General features: G+C 38.0%; 1 non-coding gene across 1 annotated transcript; it reads left to right on the top strand.

The window, feature by feature from the left end:
- The first annotated feature begins 6,731 nt into the window (after positions 1-6,731).
- LOC122283570 lies at positions 6,732-6,839 on the top strand. The gene has a single exon (XR_006230968.1). It is a non-coding gene; the product is annotated as a small nucleolar RNA R71 (small nucleolar RNA).
- Positions 6,840-15,234: the final 8,395 nt, after the last annotated feature.

Raw genomic sequence — 15,234 nt, 5'->3', positions numbered from 1 at the left:
TACCCACTTATCTCTCCCTATATATATTGACTCTCCATTTCCTATTCTCCAGAAAAGGCCTTCTTCCAAGACTGGTCTAGCCTCCATAAAGCTCTTCCATAGGTATGAGGCATTACTACCATGCTTACTGCTCATGAATTCAGTTATTGAGAAGTACTTTGCTTTTAGAACTCTGGCTGCAAGGGAGTGGGGTTGTTGTATGATTCTCCATCCCTGCTTTGCTAGGAGGGCTATATTGAAGTGATTAAAGTCCCTATACCCCAGCCCCCCTACACTTTCTGTCTGTCCAAGCTTCTTCCAAGGAATCCATTGGGTTTTGATTTTGTCATCTTTACTCCCCCACCAAAAGTGTTGCATTAGCTTGTTGATGTTCTTTAGAATGGCCTTTGGGAGCTTAAAGATGCTTATGCAATAAGTTGGGATGGCTTGGACAATAGACTTTAGGAGAACTTCTTTCCTTGCCTGAGATATGAACTTCACCTTCCAGTTCTAGATCCTGTTTCTAATAGAGTCCAGTATGGGCCTGAATGCTGCTACTTATGCCTTCCCACATACGAGGGAAGGCCTAGGTACTTCTCAAAAGCCTTTGCTTCCTTCACTTGAGCTGCAGAAAGGATGTTTGTTGATTGGACCGGTGTTCTTGCTGAAGAAAATTGATATCTTGTCCATGTTTAACCTCTGGCCAGATGCATTTTCATATGAGTTCAAGACCTTGAGTAATCTACTCCATTCCAGCGCATTGACTCTGCAGAAGAGCAGGCTATCATCTGCAAAAAAGATGTGGTTAACCAATTAAGAGCCCCTGGCAAATGGAAACCCAGTTACTAGTCTTTTCTCTTTAGCCTTGTCAAGCATTCCACCAAGAACTTCAGAGCACAAGATAAAGAGGTAAGGGGATAGGGGGTCCCCTTGCCTCAGTCCTCTGGTTGGGAGGAAGGTTTCTTGAGGTTTTCCATTGATGAGAAGAGAGTACCTCACTGAAGTCACACACTTCATAATAAGCTTAGTCCATGCTTCTGCAAATCCCATCTTTCTCAATACAGCTTCTAAGAAAGCCCACTCTATTTTGTTATAGGCCTTGCTCATGTCCAGTTTCAAGGCCATATACCCTTCTTTTTTGCTCCTCATCCTATATTTCCTTGAGTGCATGGCCTTGTATGCCACTATGATATTATCTGAAATCAAACGGCCTGGTACAAAAGCACTTTGTGTTGGTGCAATGATGGATGGCAGAAAGGCTTTTAACTTGTTTGCTAAAACCTTGGCAACAATTTTATATAGGACATTACTGAGGCTTATAGGCCTATACTCAGTAACTAAGTCAGGACACTTCTTCTTGGGAATTAAAACAATGTAAGTATCATTTACCTCACCTATTCCTAACCTGGTTGAGAAAAAGTCCTTCACTGCTGAGAACACCTTGTCTCCTACTATAGTCCAGTTGTCTTGATAGAAACCAGCAGAGAATCCATCAGGACCTAGGGAACTCAGAGGTTGCATCTCAAACACAGCATTTTTAACTTCCTCAATCGTGCATTCAGCTAGTAAATTTCTGTTCATCTCTAGTGTCACCATAGGCTCCATACCTTGAAGTGCCTCTTCAATTCCTTTCGGGTGAGAAGATTTGAAAAGGTCCTGATAGAAACTAAGGAAGAGAGAGCATATGCTGCCATGTTCCCTAGCACATTCCCTTCTATCATTCTTCACAACTTTTATGGTGTTGGTTTGTCTTCTTTGGGATGCACACTTGGGGAAGTATTTGGAGTTCTTATCCCCTTTCTTTAGCCAGAACTACTTGGATCTTTGCCTCCATTTGGTTCCCTCCCCTACCAGCATTTCATCCACCTCTCTTTGCAGGTCTCTTATGGTGTCATTAAGGTCACCTTGGTTTGACTCCTGCAGCTGTCTGATCATGTCACTTTTTAGCCTGATTTGAGTGGTCTGGTTACTTGCACTTGTCTTCTGCCAGCTTCTCAGGTGATGTCTACATCTAGCCAGGCCAATCTTGATGGAGCTTAGGGAATGGCCCTGATTACGCCCAAAGAATAACGCGGTAGTTGTAGCACAGCTTTGGGATGTCGATTCCACAGGGAGACAAATTAAAAAAATAGCAAGAGGAACAAAAAAACTAAAGAAAAAATATTAAATAAGTAATAGAGAACAAAGATTAATTTTAAATGTAAATTCAAGTGAAGCAAAGTGATTAACAGAAAAAGTACTCAAATTTAACAAACAGTAGAGCGTCGGGAATCCCTTGCACAAATCTGGTATTTTAATTATTCTTAATTCATTGGATAACTCAATTAGGAACTCAATTCCCGCAATTCCCAATCGGAAGGTATAGATTTATAAACCAGACTTAAATCAAATGTAACCATTTGAAAAAACATTCACCACTTTTAAAAAACGTGAATTACTACCCCTATTGATAAAATCCAATGACGACAATATACTCAGGAATTTCGGACTTGGACTTCTTGTGGTTTCATTTTGTGATTTTTTTCTTTTTCTTTTCTTCCAAATTGCTCTCAAACCCCATGAATGTCCTCCTTTGAATTTGACTGGGCTTGACTTGCTCTTTTATAAACTCTGAAATTAGACATAAAAAAACTGCTTAGGAGTATCCCAACGTAAATAGAAATTCAATTTAAGAATACACATTAATTCATATGATTTCTATTCACATTTTAGCATTTTAGTCCAATAATAGGGTATATAGAGTGCACTTTCGCACACTCATCACACCCCCCAACTTACTCATTGCTAGTCCCTAGCAATTTTTATGTCAAAACAATGAAAGAGACCAAAGAAAATCACACATAAAGGCCATCAAGTCACACTTTCCAGATTCACGTATCAAAACAATCTAAGGAATCCAATAACCCATCAAGATCAATCCACCTATAGCAATCCACAGAGTGTGTGTATGTTTTCCAAGCCATAACCATCGTACCACTAACCTTGACACATGCAACATCAAGAACATCTTAAGCAAAATGTTCAACTCCATAACTCACGGGTATAATAGTGTTTCGTGTAAGGGCTCTCTCTATGGTTGACAATGGGTGTATATACACTCTCATGGAAAATTAGGCAATTATGTACAAGCAACAAGCAAACATTGATCTTATGATAGGAACACTAACAAATGAGACTTCCATCAATCTTTTCAATAGCTTATTTAGGATCAGAATGGTCAACACAAAAGGTTGTAATGTGGCTTGGTTTTGGGGTTATATGAAAAAAAAGGATGAAAGGGATTCAAAAACTTCCAAGTACATACAAATGGAATTTTATTAAATATCTCAATAGACCACACTTCTCACTTAATATACTCTCCAACTTTTCAGATCATCAAATAATAATGCTTTTCCTTCTTTTTCCTTTTTTTTTTCAACAATTTGATGGACAAACACATGCCACTTTTGTATTCTTTCCATCTATACCAACTTTTTTTTTTTGGAGCTCACTCAATTGAACACTTTGCAACTTGTACTCTTCTCTTTTTTTCCGTCGTCTTCTTCTTTTCTTTTTTTTTTAATTGAAAATGATAAAATTAAAGAAAGAAAATACAAATTCCACACCTAGTATACACTTGGAAGTAAAAAGGGTAAGAAAATCTGTGTATAGGTTATACTCCAATGTGGAGAGGCATGGATGATATGGGCATATGAAAAGAAAAAGCTACAAGTGTTTTATTGGCTCAAAGTTGGCTACTAGGGGTCTTATGATGGAAATGATAGCTTGAAAGGCTCAAATGTTAATCCTAAGTTGACCTTCGTCATATCCCAAGTATATCCACCATTGTACTGCAAACCATGTAATGATATTCTCAAAAGAAGTGCCCAATTCAACAGATCAATGAACGCTTATCACAATTTACTGCATTTGTATGCTCTCAATCCTCTCCAAACTCACATGAAAATTTAAGCAAAAGAGTTCTCTAGCTACATGTGTCAAACCATCATCTTACCACAAAACTTGGATAAGTGCATTAAGGATTCTGTGAATGTTTCAGCAAAAAATGATCTGGTGGGTTTGGTGAATTCACGAAGATGACTATGAATGAGAATGAGTACACATGTGAAAATGATGCACATGTGATGCAAATTAAAAAAAATTGACACATGACAATATGCCACAGAGTTCCAACAAGCATTTTAAAAACTGAATTTGCACCACCACCCCCCAACTTAAATGAAACATTGTCCTCAATGTTTAAGAATCAAAATTGAATGGGGAGTAACTAAAAATGGTAGAATACACCTGATGAGTGATGTGGGTAGCTCCCTAAACACCAAAGATGGTAATCTGAAATGACGAAATGAAACTATCCTGCAATCAAAAACAAAGAAAACAACAGCAAACAAAAAGGAAAAGAAAGAAAATAAGAAAAAACAAAAACAAAACAAAGCAAAACAAAATAAATAAAGAAACACATACCTTGGTGGTGTGGTCAAGGTTGATAGACTGGATCCACAAGTGGAATGTCTTCCACTTCTAGAACTTGCCTATCAATTAATATTTTAAGGCGTTGACCATTTACTTTAAAGATCCGACCATCCTTAGGATCTTCTATTTCTACCACCCCATTTACAAAAATATTTTTCACTAGAAATGGGTCAGTCCACCTAAACCGAAGTTTTCCTTTGTGCTTGTGAGATCCAAAATCATATAAGCATATTCGGTCATTAGGTTTAAACCTCTTCCTAAGAATATTTTTATCATGAAACGCTTTCATTTTAACCTTATAGACTTTAGACTTAGGCAAAGATTTCAATTTAACTCTTGGTGCTTTCATATTTACAGGAATCTGTTTTCCACATTTCTTAGGCAACTCCTCAAATTTCTGTTGCCAAACCTGTGTGCCATAATCCTGAGTTTCATAAAAAACAACACAAATATCAATAACATCAGATGAATCACTAACAGATGTATTAAACTCAGAATTCGCAAGGGAATATTCAAGGGCATCAAAATCATGAGTTGTGTGAACTCCCTTGTCTATGAGTGTATCAATCATATACGTTTGGTGGCACTCGTCATCTGTTGACTGCTTCTCAATATGGAAAATGTTGACCTCCATGGTCATGTTTCCAAAAGATAACTTCATCAACCCATTCCTGCAATTTGTAAGTGCATTAGCCGTAGCAAGGAAAGGTCTACCTAATATGAGAGGAACTTTAGAGTTAGACTCAACAACTGATTGAGTGTCCAAAATTAAGAAATCAACAGGATAATAAAACTTGTCAATTTGGATCAAAACATCCTCAACTATCCCTCTCGGTTTCTTAACTAAACGATCAGCCAACTGAAGCACGACAGAAGTAGGCTTAATTTCACCCAAACCAAGCTGCAAATAAATGGAATAAGGCATCAAATTAACACTAGCTCCTAGATCTAGCAAGGCTTGCCCAAACTCATGATTTCCAATATTACATGCAATGGTTGGACAACCAGGATCCTTGTACTTAGGAGGAATTCGCTGCTCAATTAGAGCACTAACTTGCTCTGTCAGAAATGCTATCTTCTTAACATGGTGCTTCCTCTTAACTGTACACAAATCTTTAAGAACTTTTGCATAAGTGGGAACTTGTTTAATAACATGCAAAAGAGGAAGGTTAAACTTTACCTGCCTGAGGTTCTCCAAGATTTCATTACTAGGATCCAAAGTTCGCATACCAGATTTTAAAGCTTGAGGAAATGGTACCTTAACTGGACTCTTGATTACCTCGGCATCCTTGGGGAACTCGGTGCTATCATTGCTTTGTTCCTCTTCAACATCCTCTTGCTTATCAGTTGTTGGGATGTGTAAGGACTTACCACTTCTTGTCATAATGGCATGAACTTCTTTTAAATTTTTTTGTGCCATATGCTGACCTTGGGGTGCGGATTGAGCTTGAGAAGGAAACTTGCCACGCTCATTCACACTCAAGGAGCTCATTATCTTGGATATATGACTCTTTATCTCTTTGTTTTCTTCAACAACCTGCATAATCAAAGATTCAAACTTTTGATTAGTTTTACTCTGTGCCTCAATAAAAGCATGCAAAGTGTCTTCTAAAGGACTCCTAGAAGATGAAGGTGCATGATATGGTGCAGGATATGATCTAGGGGGTTGTGCAGGCGGCTGGTTTTCAGATTTCCAACTAAAATTGGGGTGATTACGCCACTCAGGATTGTAGGTATTAGAGAAATGTGTAAAAGGCTTCTTGTACATACCTAAGGCATTACATTGTTCCTCATACATCCCTCTCATCTCAGCAAATGTGGGACACTCTTGGGCAAGGTGATCTACCCCGCCACACACAAAACATGGTCCAAAAGACTCTGCATGATTAGCCACGTGTGTTGGCTTTAAGTCTTTATTCTTCAACACTTCTAGCTCCCTAGTGAGCATCTCAACCTTAGCCTTTAGGTTATCTTCTTCCCTGAGATGGTAAATTCCACCACCATTTAGGTTTCCTGCAGGTCGTGTCACCATCCGGACGTCTCGATTTCCCCGTGTTCGGGCGTGGGGATTTGGGGGCGTCACAGGTCGTGACCTATTTGTGCTCTCAGTAGCACTAGGTCCAGTCCAAGTGTGAGCTTTTTCAGCAAGCTCATTGAGGTATTCTATGGCTTCATCAGGATCTTTTTGTAAGAACTCACCATTACACATCATCTCCACAAATTGATGCTCTCTAGGTGTAAGTCCCTCATAAAAATAGCTCACTAAGCGCCAATTATCATACCCATGGTGAGGACACATACTCAATAGCTCCTTAAATCTCTCCCAAGACTGATACAAAGTCTCACTGTCCTTTTGTACAAAGGTGGAGATTTGTCTTTTTAAAGCATTGGTCTTATGTTGGGGAAAGTATTTATTAAAAAAGACCTGAGTCATCTCATTCTATGACCCAATAGATCGTGGTCTCAAAGAGTATAGCCAACTCTTAGCTCTATCCTTCAAAGAGAAAGGAAAGAACTTAAGTCTCACAATGTCATCAGTTGCATTTTGACTATGAAAAGTCGCAGCTACTTCCTCAAACTCCCTAATGTGCACATATGGATTTTCATTTTCCAAGCCATGAAAAGTAGGGAGTAACTGTATCATCCCTGTTTTAAAATCCAATTGGCGAATATTAGCTGGAAACATGATGCATGATGGTGTGGCTGTGCGTGTAGGGTGGAGGTAATCCTGAAGAGTCCTAGTGGGTTGATCTTCATGTTCACTCATTTTCTCAAAATTAGAAGAATTATCAAACAAATGATCAGAAAAATTAAACTCTGACTCTAACACAGGTCTACAAGCAAACCGACCCAAGGCGTCTCTATACCTGTGCATGCAAGGTACAGAAAAACCCAACACTAAAAAAAAACTACAAAAAGAAAAAGAAAATAAAAAAAAAATGAAGCAAGCTAAAATAGGGAACGAAGTTACCGCCTTTACAAACTGTTGAAAAGAAAAACTATCTCACAATTCTTCTACCGTCTCCCCGGCAACGGTGCCAAAATTTGATTACGCCCAAAGAATAATGCGGTAGTTGTAGCACAGTTTTGGGGTGTCGATTCCACAGGGAGACAAATTAAAAGAATAGCAAGAGGAACAAAAAAACTAAAGAAAAAATATTAAATAAGTAATAGAGAACAAAGATTAATTTTAAATGTAAATTCAAGTGAAGCAAAGTGATTAACAGAAAAAGTACTCAAATTTAACAAACAGTAGAGCGTCGGGAATCCCTTGCACAAATCTGGTATTTTAATTATTCTTAATTCATTGGATAACTCAATTAGGAACTCAATTCCCGCAATTCCCAATCGGAAGGTATAGATTTATAAACCAGACTTAAATCAAATGTAACCCTTTGAAAAAACATTCACCACTTTTAAAAAACGTGAATTACTACCCTTATTGATAAAATCCAATGATAACAATATACTCAGGAAGCGATATTGCAGCAAAAAACTAAATCAATATAGATAAATAATTGATCCAAACATAATCAAAGAACTAATCTATTCAATAGAAAAAGCATGACTGAATCCATAAACACAATAAATTCTATGATTATTCGGAGAAGAAAACATCAACGATGAATTGAGAATGATAAAACAAAAGAGTTTTAGCAATTGAAAATCAAATACATGAATTAAGAATAAATTAGAAATACCATCTAATGTGCAAGTTCATCCCTAACCCTACTTGAGAATTTAGTTACCCATAAATATAATGGACAACAAAACTCTCCAGAGAAAACTGAAGCGAACGGTGGCCATGGAAGTGATTTTCTCCTCTCTTCAGATCTGCCTCTTGTGCCTCCTCCTCTCCTCCATTTCGTGCTAATGATATGCTTATATAGGGTAAGAAAGAAACCCTAATGTCCTCTTGATTTCCGCATAAAAAAATCGCCTAAATTTTAGGACTTATCTTGGGAGCCACGTACAGCCTTCAGGAGTTCGAATTTGGAAATCCTTATTAGGGACAAAGTTATAGCCCTTTAAAATAGCTTTCCAATGCATCAAGAATCGCATCAATCTGATATATGAGTAAAACGATACAGTCAAAAAACTAAAATATGTCCAGACTGTCTCCTAGCGAATTTCGGACTTGGACTTCTTGTGGTTTCATTTTGTGATTTTTTTTCTTTTTCTTTTCTTCCAAATTGCTCTCAAACCCCATGAATGTCCTCCTTTGAATTTGACTGGGCTTGACTTGCTCTTTTATAAACTCTGAAATTAGACATAAAAAAACTGCTTAGGAGTATCCCAACGTAAATAGAAATTCAATTTAAGAATACACATTAATTTATATGATTTCTATTCACATTTTAGCATTTTAGTCCAATAATAGGGTATATAGAGTGCACTTTCGCACACTCATCAGGCCCCTATGGGAGTTTGTCATCCAAGCTCTTTCAACTGTATCCTTACACCCTTCCCTTTTGGACCAGCTGGCTTCATACTTGAACAACTTATGCCCCTTCCTCAGCATACCTGCCCCATTGTCACATACAAGCAGCAAAGGGGAGTGATCAAAATTTATGACCGGTAGAACATGAACTTCCCAATTGTTGTAGAGTAAAGGCCAAGTTGCATTTCCCATAGCTCAATCCAACCTTTCTTTAATGAAACTGCCTCCATCTCTTTTGTTGCTCCATGTGAACTTGGAGACTATATAGCCCAGGTCACTAAGCCCACAGGCGTCTAAAGCTTCCCTAAACCTTTCCATTTGAGAGAAGGCTTAGGGAATGGCCCCTGACTTCTCAGCCATACTAAGGATGTCATTAAAGTCCCCCATGCATAGCCATGGGGTATGGTTCTCAGGCTTTAACCTTTTCAACAACTGCCAACTGCCTTTCCTTTTCTCAGTTGATGGGTTCCCATAGAAACCTGACAGCAGCCAAAGTTTTCCCCCATACTCGGGTGTTATTGTTACTGCAATGTGACTCCTAGAGTAGGAGGTTAACTGAGCCTTTACTTCATTTTTCCAAAATAGTGCCAATCCACCACTCTTGCCTATACTGTCAACAACAAACTTTGATCAAAGCCAAACTTATTACTAATCTTTTCCATCCTCTCTCTTATGTAATTAGTTTCTGATAGGAACACTACTAAGGGGTACTTTTGCTTCACCAATGAGTAAAGCTCACGAACTGTCTGAGGGTTCCCAAGCCCTCGGTAGTTCTAGCATAGTATTTTCATGAGGGTGGGCAGGGTTGCATAGCAGCCTCTGCCCCTGCACTGAACCCCTCAGCATCTTCCTCATCAAGAAGCCTTAGCTTCTTCTTGGCTCCAATTCCTATCTCAGTTTGGGCCTTTCTTTTCTGGGCTTTGCTTAGTTGCTCAAGGCCCAACATCCCATCCTTTGGTTGGTCCATGTTGCTAGTTGGGCCTACTTGTGCTCTCAGTTTCCACCTTTTGTTAGTGGGGGACCCTTTTCCACCTACTGGACTCTTTTTGCTACTCTGTCCCTTCAGAGATTTCACCCTACCTTTCACTAGAGTGGACTGCTTTGGAGATTTGGCCTTGACCTTTAGGCTTTTCTCGACTAGCCTGCAAGAGCTTTTCATAGAAAAAGGTAGTTTTTGGCTCTTGTGTACTGACTTGTGACCTGCAGTCCCATGAATAGATAGAAATGCACTATTGTACACTTTCTGGTTCCCCATGTTTTGAGTTGCCTCAGAGTCATGTGGCAGGCTGCAGGTCTATACAGAAGGGGAGCTGTTTCCCTCATTGGACAAAGTTGTGGACCGCCGGACAATACCTGGTGGTTCCTGCCATGTGACCTCCACCTCTAGTGGTGGTTGAGACTTGCCTCTACCACCCTGCTGAGCACCTTCCTCTTGGCTTTGTTCTTGGATGGGAGATCCCTGTGAAGGGGAAAAAGGTGACCCATCATACTTCTTCATTGAGAGTTGGTGCTAAGGGGCAGTAGATGCCCTCAGCCATTGACCATACTGCTCTTGGGACTGAGGGGGCATGTTGAAGTTAGGGCACTTGCCGTTAAGGTGCTTCAGTAATCCACAGTTGTAGCATATCGTGGGAAGACTTTCATACTTAAAATAAGCCCAGCATTGTTTCCCTTCCAAGTTGATCATTCTGCCTCTCTTCAGAGGTTTAGTGATGCTAACTTCTACCCTTATTCTTAAGAAGCTCCCCTATCCCCACCCCTAATCATCCACCTCTACTAAGTGCACCCTTCCTATGGTTTCTCCTATCCTCCTCCCCACCATCTCGTTCATCCCTGCGAATGGTAAGTTTTGTATTTGTACCCAGAAGAGTTTTGTGTTGAACTGCGCCTCATTTGGAGTCAAAACTCCTTCAAACTCCTTGAGACTGATAAGGTGTCGATCAAAGGACCAAGGTCCTCCCTGTAGGACCTTCTTCTTGCCAGAAATAAGCTAGAACTCGAGTAGAAACTTGTTGGAACCTAAGTCCCTGAAAGATAACCATCCTTCTATGTTCCACACTTTGGACATGATGGACTTGAATGCCTCCTTGTTAGCATATCGATCATTGAAAACCATAGTCAGGAGGCAGTGGTTGCCTCTGAGCTTAGTAGCCGTGACAGCATCCTCTGGGAGGTGGAACTCTTGATGCTCTTCTTCAGTAAGGTTAAGGTTGCACCACCATTGGGTGATGTCCTCCTCCATTGTTAAGAAAAAAACTCTAAAGGCTTGCACCTAAGAGACACCAGCTTAGTCACAAGACTAACCAAAAACCTCAACCTTCCACAAGAGAGGGGAAAGTCCTCGGAAAGGAAGATCCTTGTTCCAAAATTTTGGGTTAAGCATGAATTTTGAAGTTGGAAGGAATTGCAACAAAAATCAAGAGAAATGGCCTATGGATGTTTTGGCCATAATGTGTTTTTCATAGTTGTGTTTTGTTTTAAATTTTTCTGACTTGATATTTGGTTTAGGAAAAAATTTACATGATGTCAAATCCTTAAGTTAGGAGTAAAATGGTCATTTTCTCACATGTAGAGGGTAAAATGGTAATTTTACTATAATTTAGCTTGTTTTCATGCTTCCAATTGTTAGTAATTAAATTTCTAACTTTTAGAATACCCTTTTAAAGTTCTTCATGTTTTGCGCTTTATTCTCGTAGAACGCGACGATTGAGGTAAGTTAGCTTCTAACTTACTATCAGTTTACTGTGTATGTATGATGGGTAAGGGATCTATAATTTATGTATGTATGTTATCATATATGCCATGCCATGCGACGTCATTACATGTTTATCTGTTACCATGAATGCTTATCTATTACATAATCTATTATGTCACGTATTGCTATATGTTACAAGTATGTCATATTATGTTATGCCATCTATTACATGTATGCCATGTCACGTAATATTTACTGTTACATGTTATGCCATGTTATGAAATGTTGTCTGTTATATATTATGTCATACTACAAAATATTTCTATCTCAAGTAAGTCGTGTCTCTCAAGTTACGTTCAAGTCATGTTATGTGATGTTAGGGCTTATGTTCTTTCGTATTCTAGTCACGTTTCATCTCGAATACAGTTGTGCATTTTGAGAACAGTTAAGTTTCAATTATCAGTTAATTTGTACTACGGTGAAGAATGATATGAGCTACCTGATATTGCGGTCAAGGCTATGCACTGCTGAGTACTACAGTGAGGAAGTATAATCTACCGTTATGTTATGCTCAAGGATAATATACGCCGCCTGGTACTGCGGTCAAGGCTATGCGTTGCCAAGTACTACGGTGAAGGAGTATAATCTACCGTTATGTTAAGTTATGTTATGGTCAAGGATAATACGCGCTGTCTGGTACTGTGGTCAAGGCTAAGTGCTGCCATGTACTATGGTGAAGGAGTATAATCTGCCGTACTACAGAAGGATGATACGCGCTGCTTGGTACTACGGTCAAGGCTATGTGCTACCGAGTACTACGGTGAAGGAGTATGATCTGCCGTTATGTTATGTTATGTTCATATTTACGTTAAGTTTCAAGTTCATGTTCATATCATGTTATGTTCACGTTTATGTTAAGTTCAAACTCATGTTCATGTTATGTTATGTTCATGTTCATGTTATGTTTCAAGTTCACGTTCATGTCATGTTATGTTCATGTTCATGTTCATGTTATGCTATGTTCACGTTCATATTATGTCTCAATCTCACGTTTATGTCATGTTATGCTCAGGTTTATCTTAAGTTCAAGTTCATGTTTATGTTATGTATGTTCACGTTCACGCTATGTTTCAAGTCTATGTTATATTTTAAGTTTAAGTTCTTGTTATGTTGCTAGTCCATGTTGTGTTTTAAGTTCAAGTTCATCTCATGTCAAGTCAAGTTTGGTTCACATTTTTGTTCAGGGTATGTCAGTTATGACATGCTATATGTCAAGTTATGCTATGCTTACTTACGATTTTAATTATGCATTCATGTTTTTACTGCCCTGCATGCATCATTAACCTGTGTGAAAGTTTCCTGTTAACTTACTGAGATTTGTAATCAAATCTCACCATAGTAGTCCCAACTACCATACCCCCCGAATGGTAGGCGATGTGTTAGGATCAGCGCAGGGAGCGGATGTTGGTAGACTGAAGGAGGTTGACTAGACGACGCAGACACGACGTAGAGCTTATAGCTTCCACAGTTAGTTTTTGGATAGTATTCTGGCCTCGTTAGTCGAGTTACTCGACAAACTTCCTCAATAATGTATTTTGGTAATGTAAATATGGAGTTTGGCTTTCCATGTTTTAGAGATTACAATCTTCTGAGACTCGTACTGAAATCGTGGATGTTTATTTTGTTAAGTATGCTTGGATTACGATTTAACTATTTGAGATATTATAAGTTTGGTGCATAATATTGCTCAAAAAGAAAAAATTATCTACTGCGAATATTGCATAATGCTATATGCATATTAGGAATATTGCATCTTATATGTCATGAACGGGAGTAGGCAACCTTGTGTTGCATGTCCCGATGCTTCGGATGTCCATCTGATCCCAAACGGAAATCCGGGGGCATCAAAACTTCTCTTGAGCCTTCAAGGTATTTTTCTCCCTTAGTGAGCAATAGAGTGAAACCGAGTGAAGTTCTTGAGTGAAGTTATTTTGGGTGCTTTAAGGGCCACAAAAATTGTAAGTTTTTTTGCTTTAGATCTTAGTTTTCATGTCAAGTCTTGATTTCAAGTGTTGAAGTGAAATTTGGTTGAGTTTAGAAAAAGGTTACCATGCTTAATTTAAAAGTGCGTTCATTAAGGATGGATTAAGTGTTTAAATTATTTTAAGTGAAAATTTTAGCTATGGCATGTCTTAGCATTTTTTGATATGATTTTTTAATGTCTTAGAATGATAATTGAAGGTTTGATTTTGAGAATAGAAGCATGTCATGATAGGTTTTAATTCTATCATTGGTTGATCATCAAAGCATGCACAGTTTTGATAAATCATGCTTATTTTATAAAGTTTTGATTTATTTCATCTAGAATTCATCAATGAGCATTTAGAAGATCTTGTGATTGGGATAAAAATGAAAATACATGTTTTTGGTGAATTTTGAGACCATGCTTTTGTGATTTAGGCTTAGAAGCATCTTGCTTGATTAATGGATGATTAATGAAGATTAAGGTTTTTAGCCATGATTAAGTGTCGGGATGAACTTGCTCACCCAAGAATTTGATCTAGTTGAAAGTACATTTAGGCATCGACTAGAGTGCATGCCAAAGGTTAGGTATGTTTGAGCTAGTTCCACTTTGAATTTTACAATTCTAAGAGTATAGATGGTTTTAGAATATGAAAAATATAAGATCCATGAAGTTTGGTTAAATTGGAGGTTTGTTTGCAAATAGTAAAAAATTAAGTCCTTAGTGGCAATTTTTATAGTTTAGAGATATTTTTGTAAATACCCAATTTTTTACACCTTTTGATTATGAACGTCTTCCATAGTAGTAAAAATCATAACTTAGTATGAATTTTATTTCGGCTGCTACAATCTTTCAAAACTTGAGAAGTTTGTAAGTTGGCCACTAACTTACACATTGATGAGTTATTTATGATTTATTGATAAATGCCACATTCATGTTATAATTGTCATTTTGTGCATAAAATTTCATGTTATATGATACATTGACTGCATACTTACATGACATGTGATATTTTCACCATTTTTAGCCTATTGCATATAAATGTGATTTTCACACAAAAGTTTGCTACACACACGTCATGAACTACATTATTTCAACTTAGCATGAAAAATAATTTTTGTCATGACCCCAAAGGCTAGGATGGGGAATTATCCTAGTGGAAATCCTTTGTCCACTTTGGAGTACTTATGAATGAAGTGCTAACCCCAGGGTTGACGAAGAACAATCTACGGGCTTCGAATGGGTTCTTTTCAAAGAATGGCAGAGCAAAATCAAATATTATGACACCTAAGATTGGTGAGTGTACATGTTATAATATTATGATGTTATGTTATGTTATCAATGCATTGAGAACAAGTCTGCAGACAACATGAGTTGTATTACGGTCACCAGCAGGTACTCGCAGTGCATATGGGGAACTATGACGATACCGTACATTATGGTATTACGATTAAGTATGAATTGCTAATAATAATGAAACGTTATGATATTTTTGTCAATTAAAGTGAAAAGTGTTCTCCGAAAGAAAATCTGCATTAAAATTTTTTTTTTTTTTTTAAAATGGTAAGGAACTTGGATGGGAGACAAATACTAATTTTTTTTCTTTTTCATATCATTGCATGC

Source organism: Carya illinoinensis, chromosome 11, assembly GCF_018687715.1.
Source record: "Carya illinoinensis cultivar Pawnee chromosome 11, C.illinoinensisPawnee_v1, whole genome shotgun sequence".
NCBI classification, from domain to species: domain Eukaryota; kingdom Viridiplantae; phylum Streptophyta; class Magnoliopsida; order Fagales; family Juglandaceae; genus Carya; species Carya illinoinensis.
This window is presented reverse-complemented; position numbering and strand designations above follow the sequence as displayed.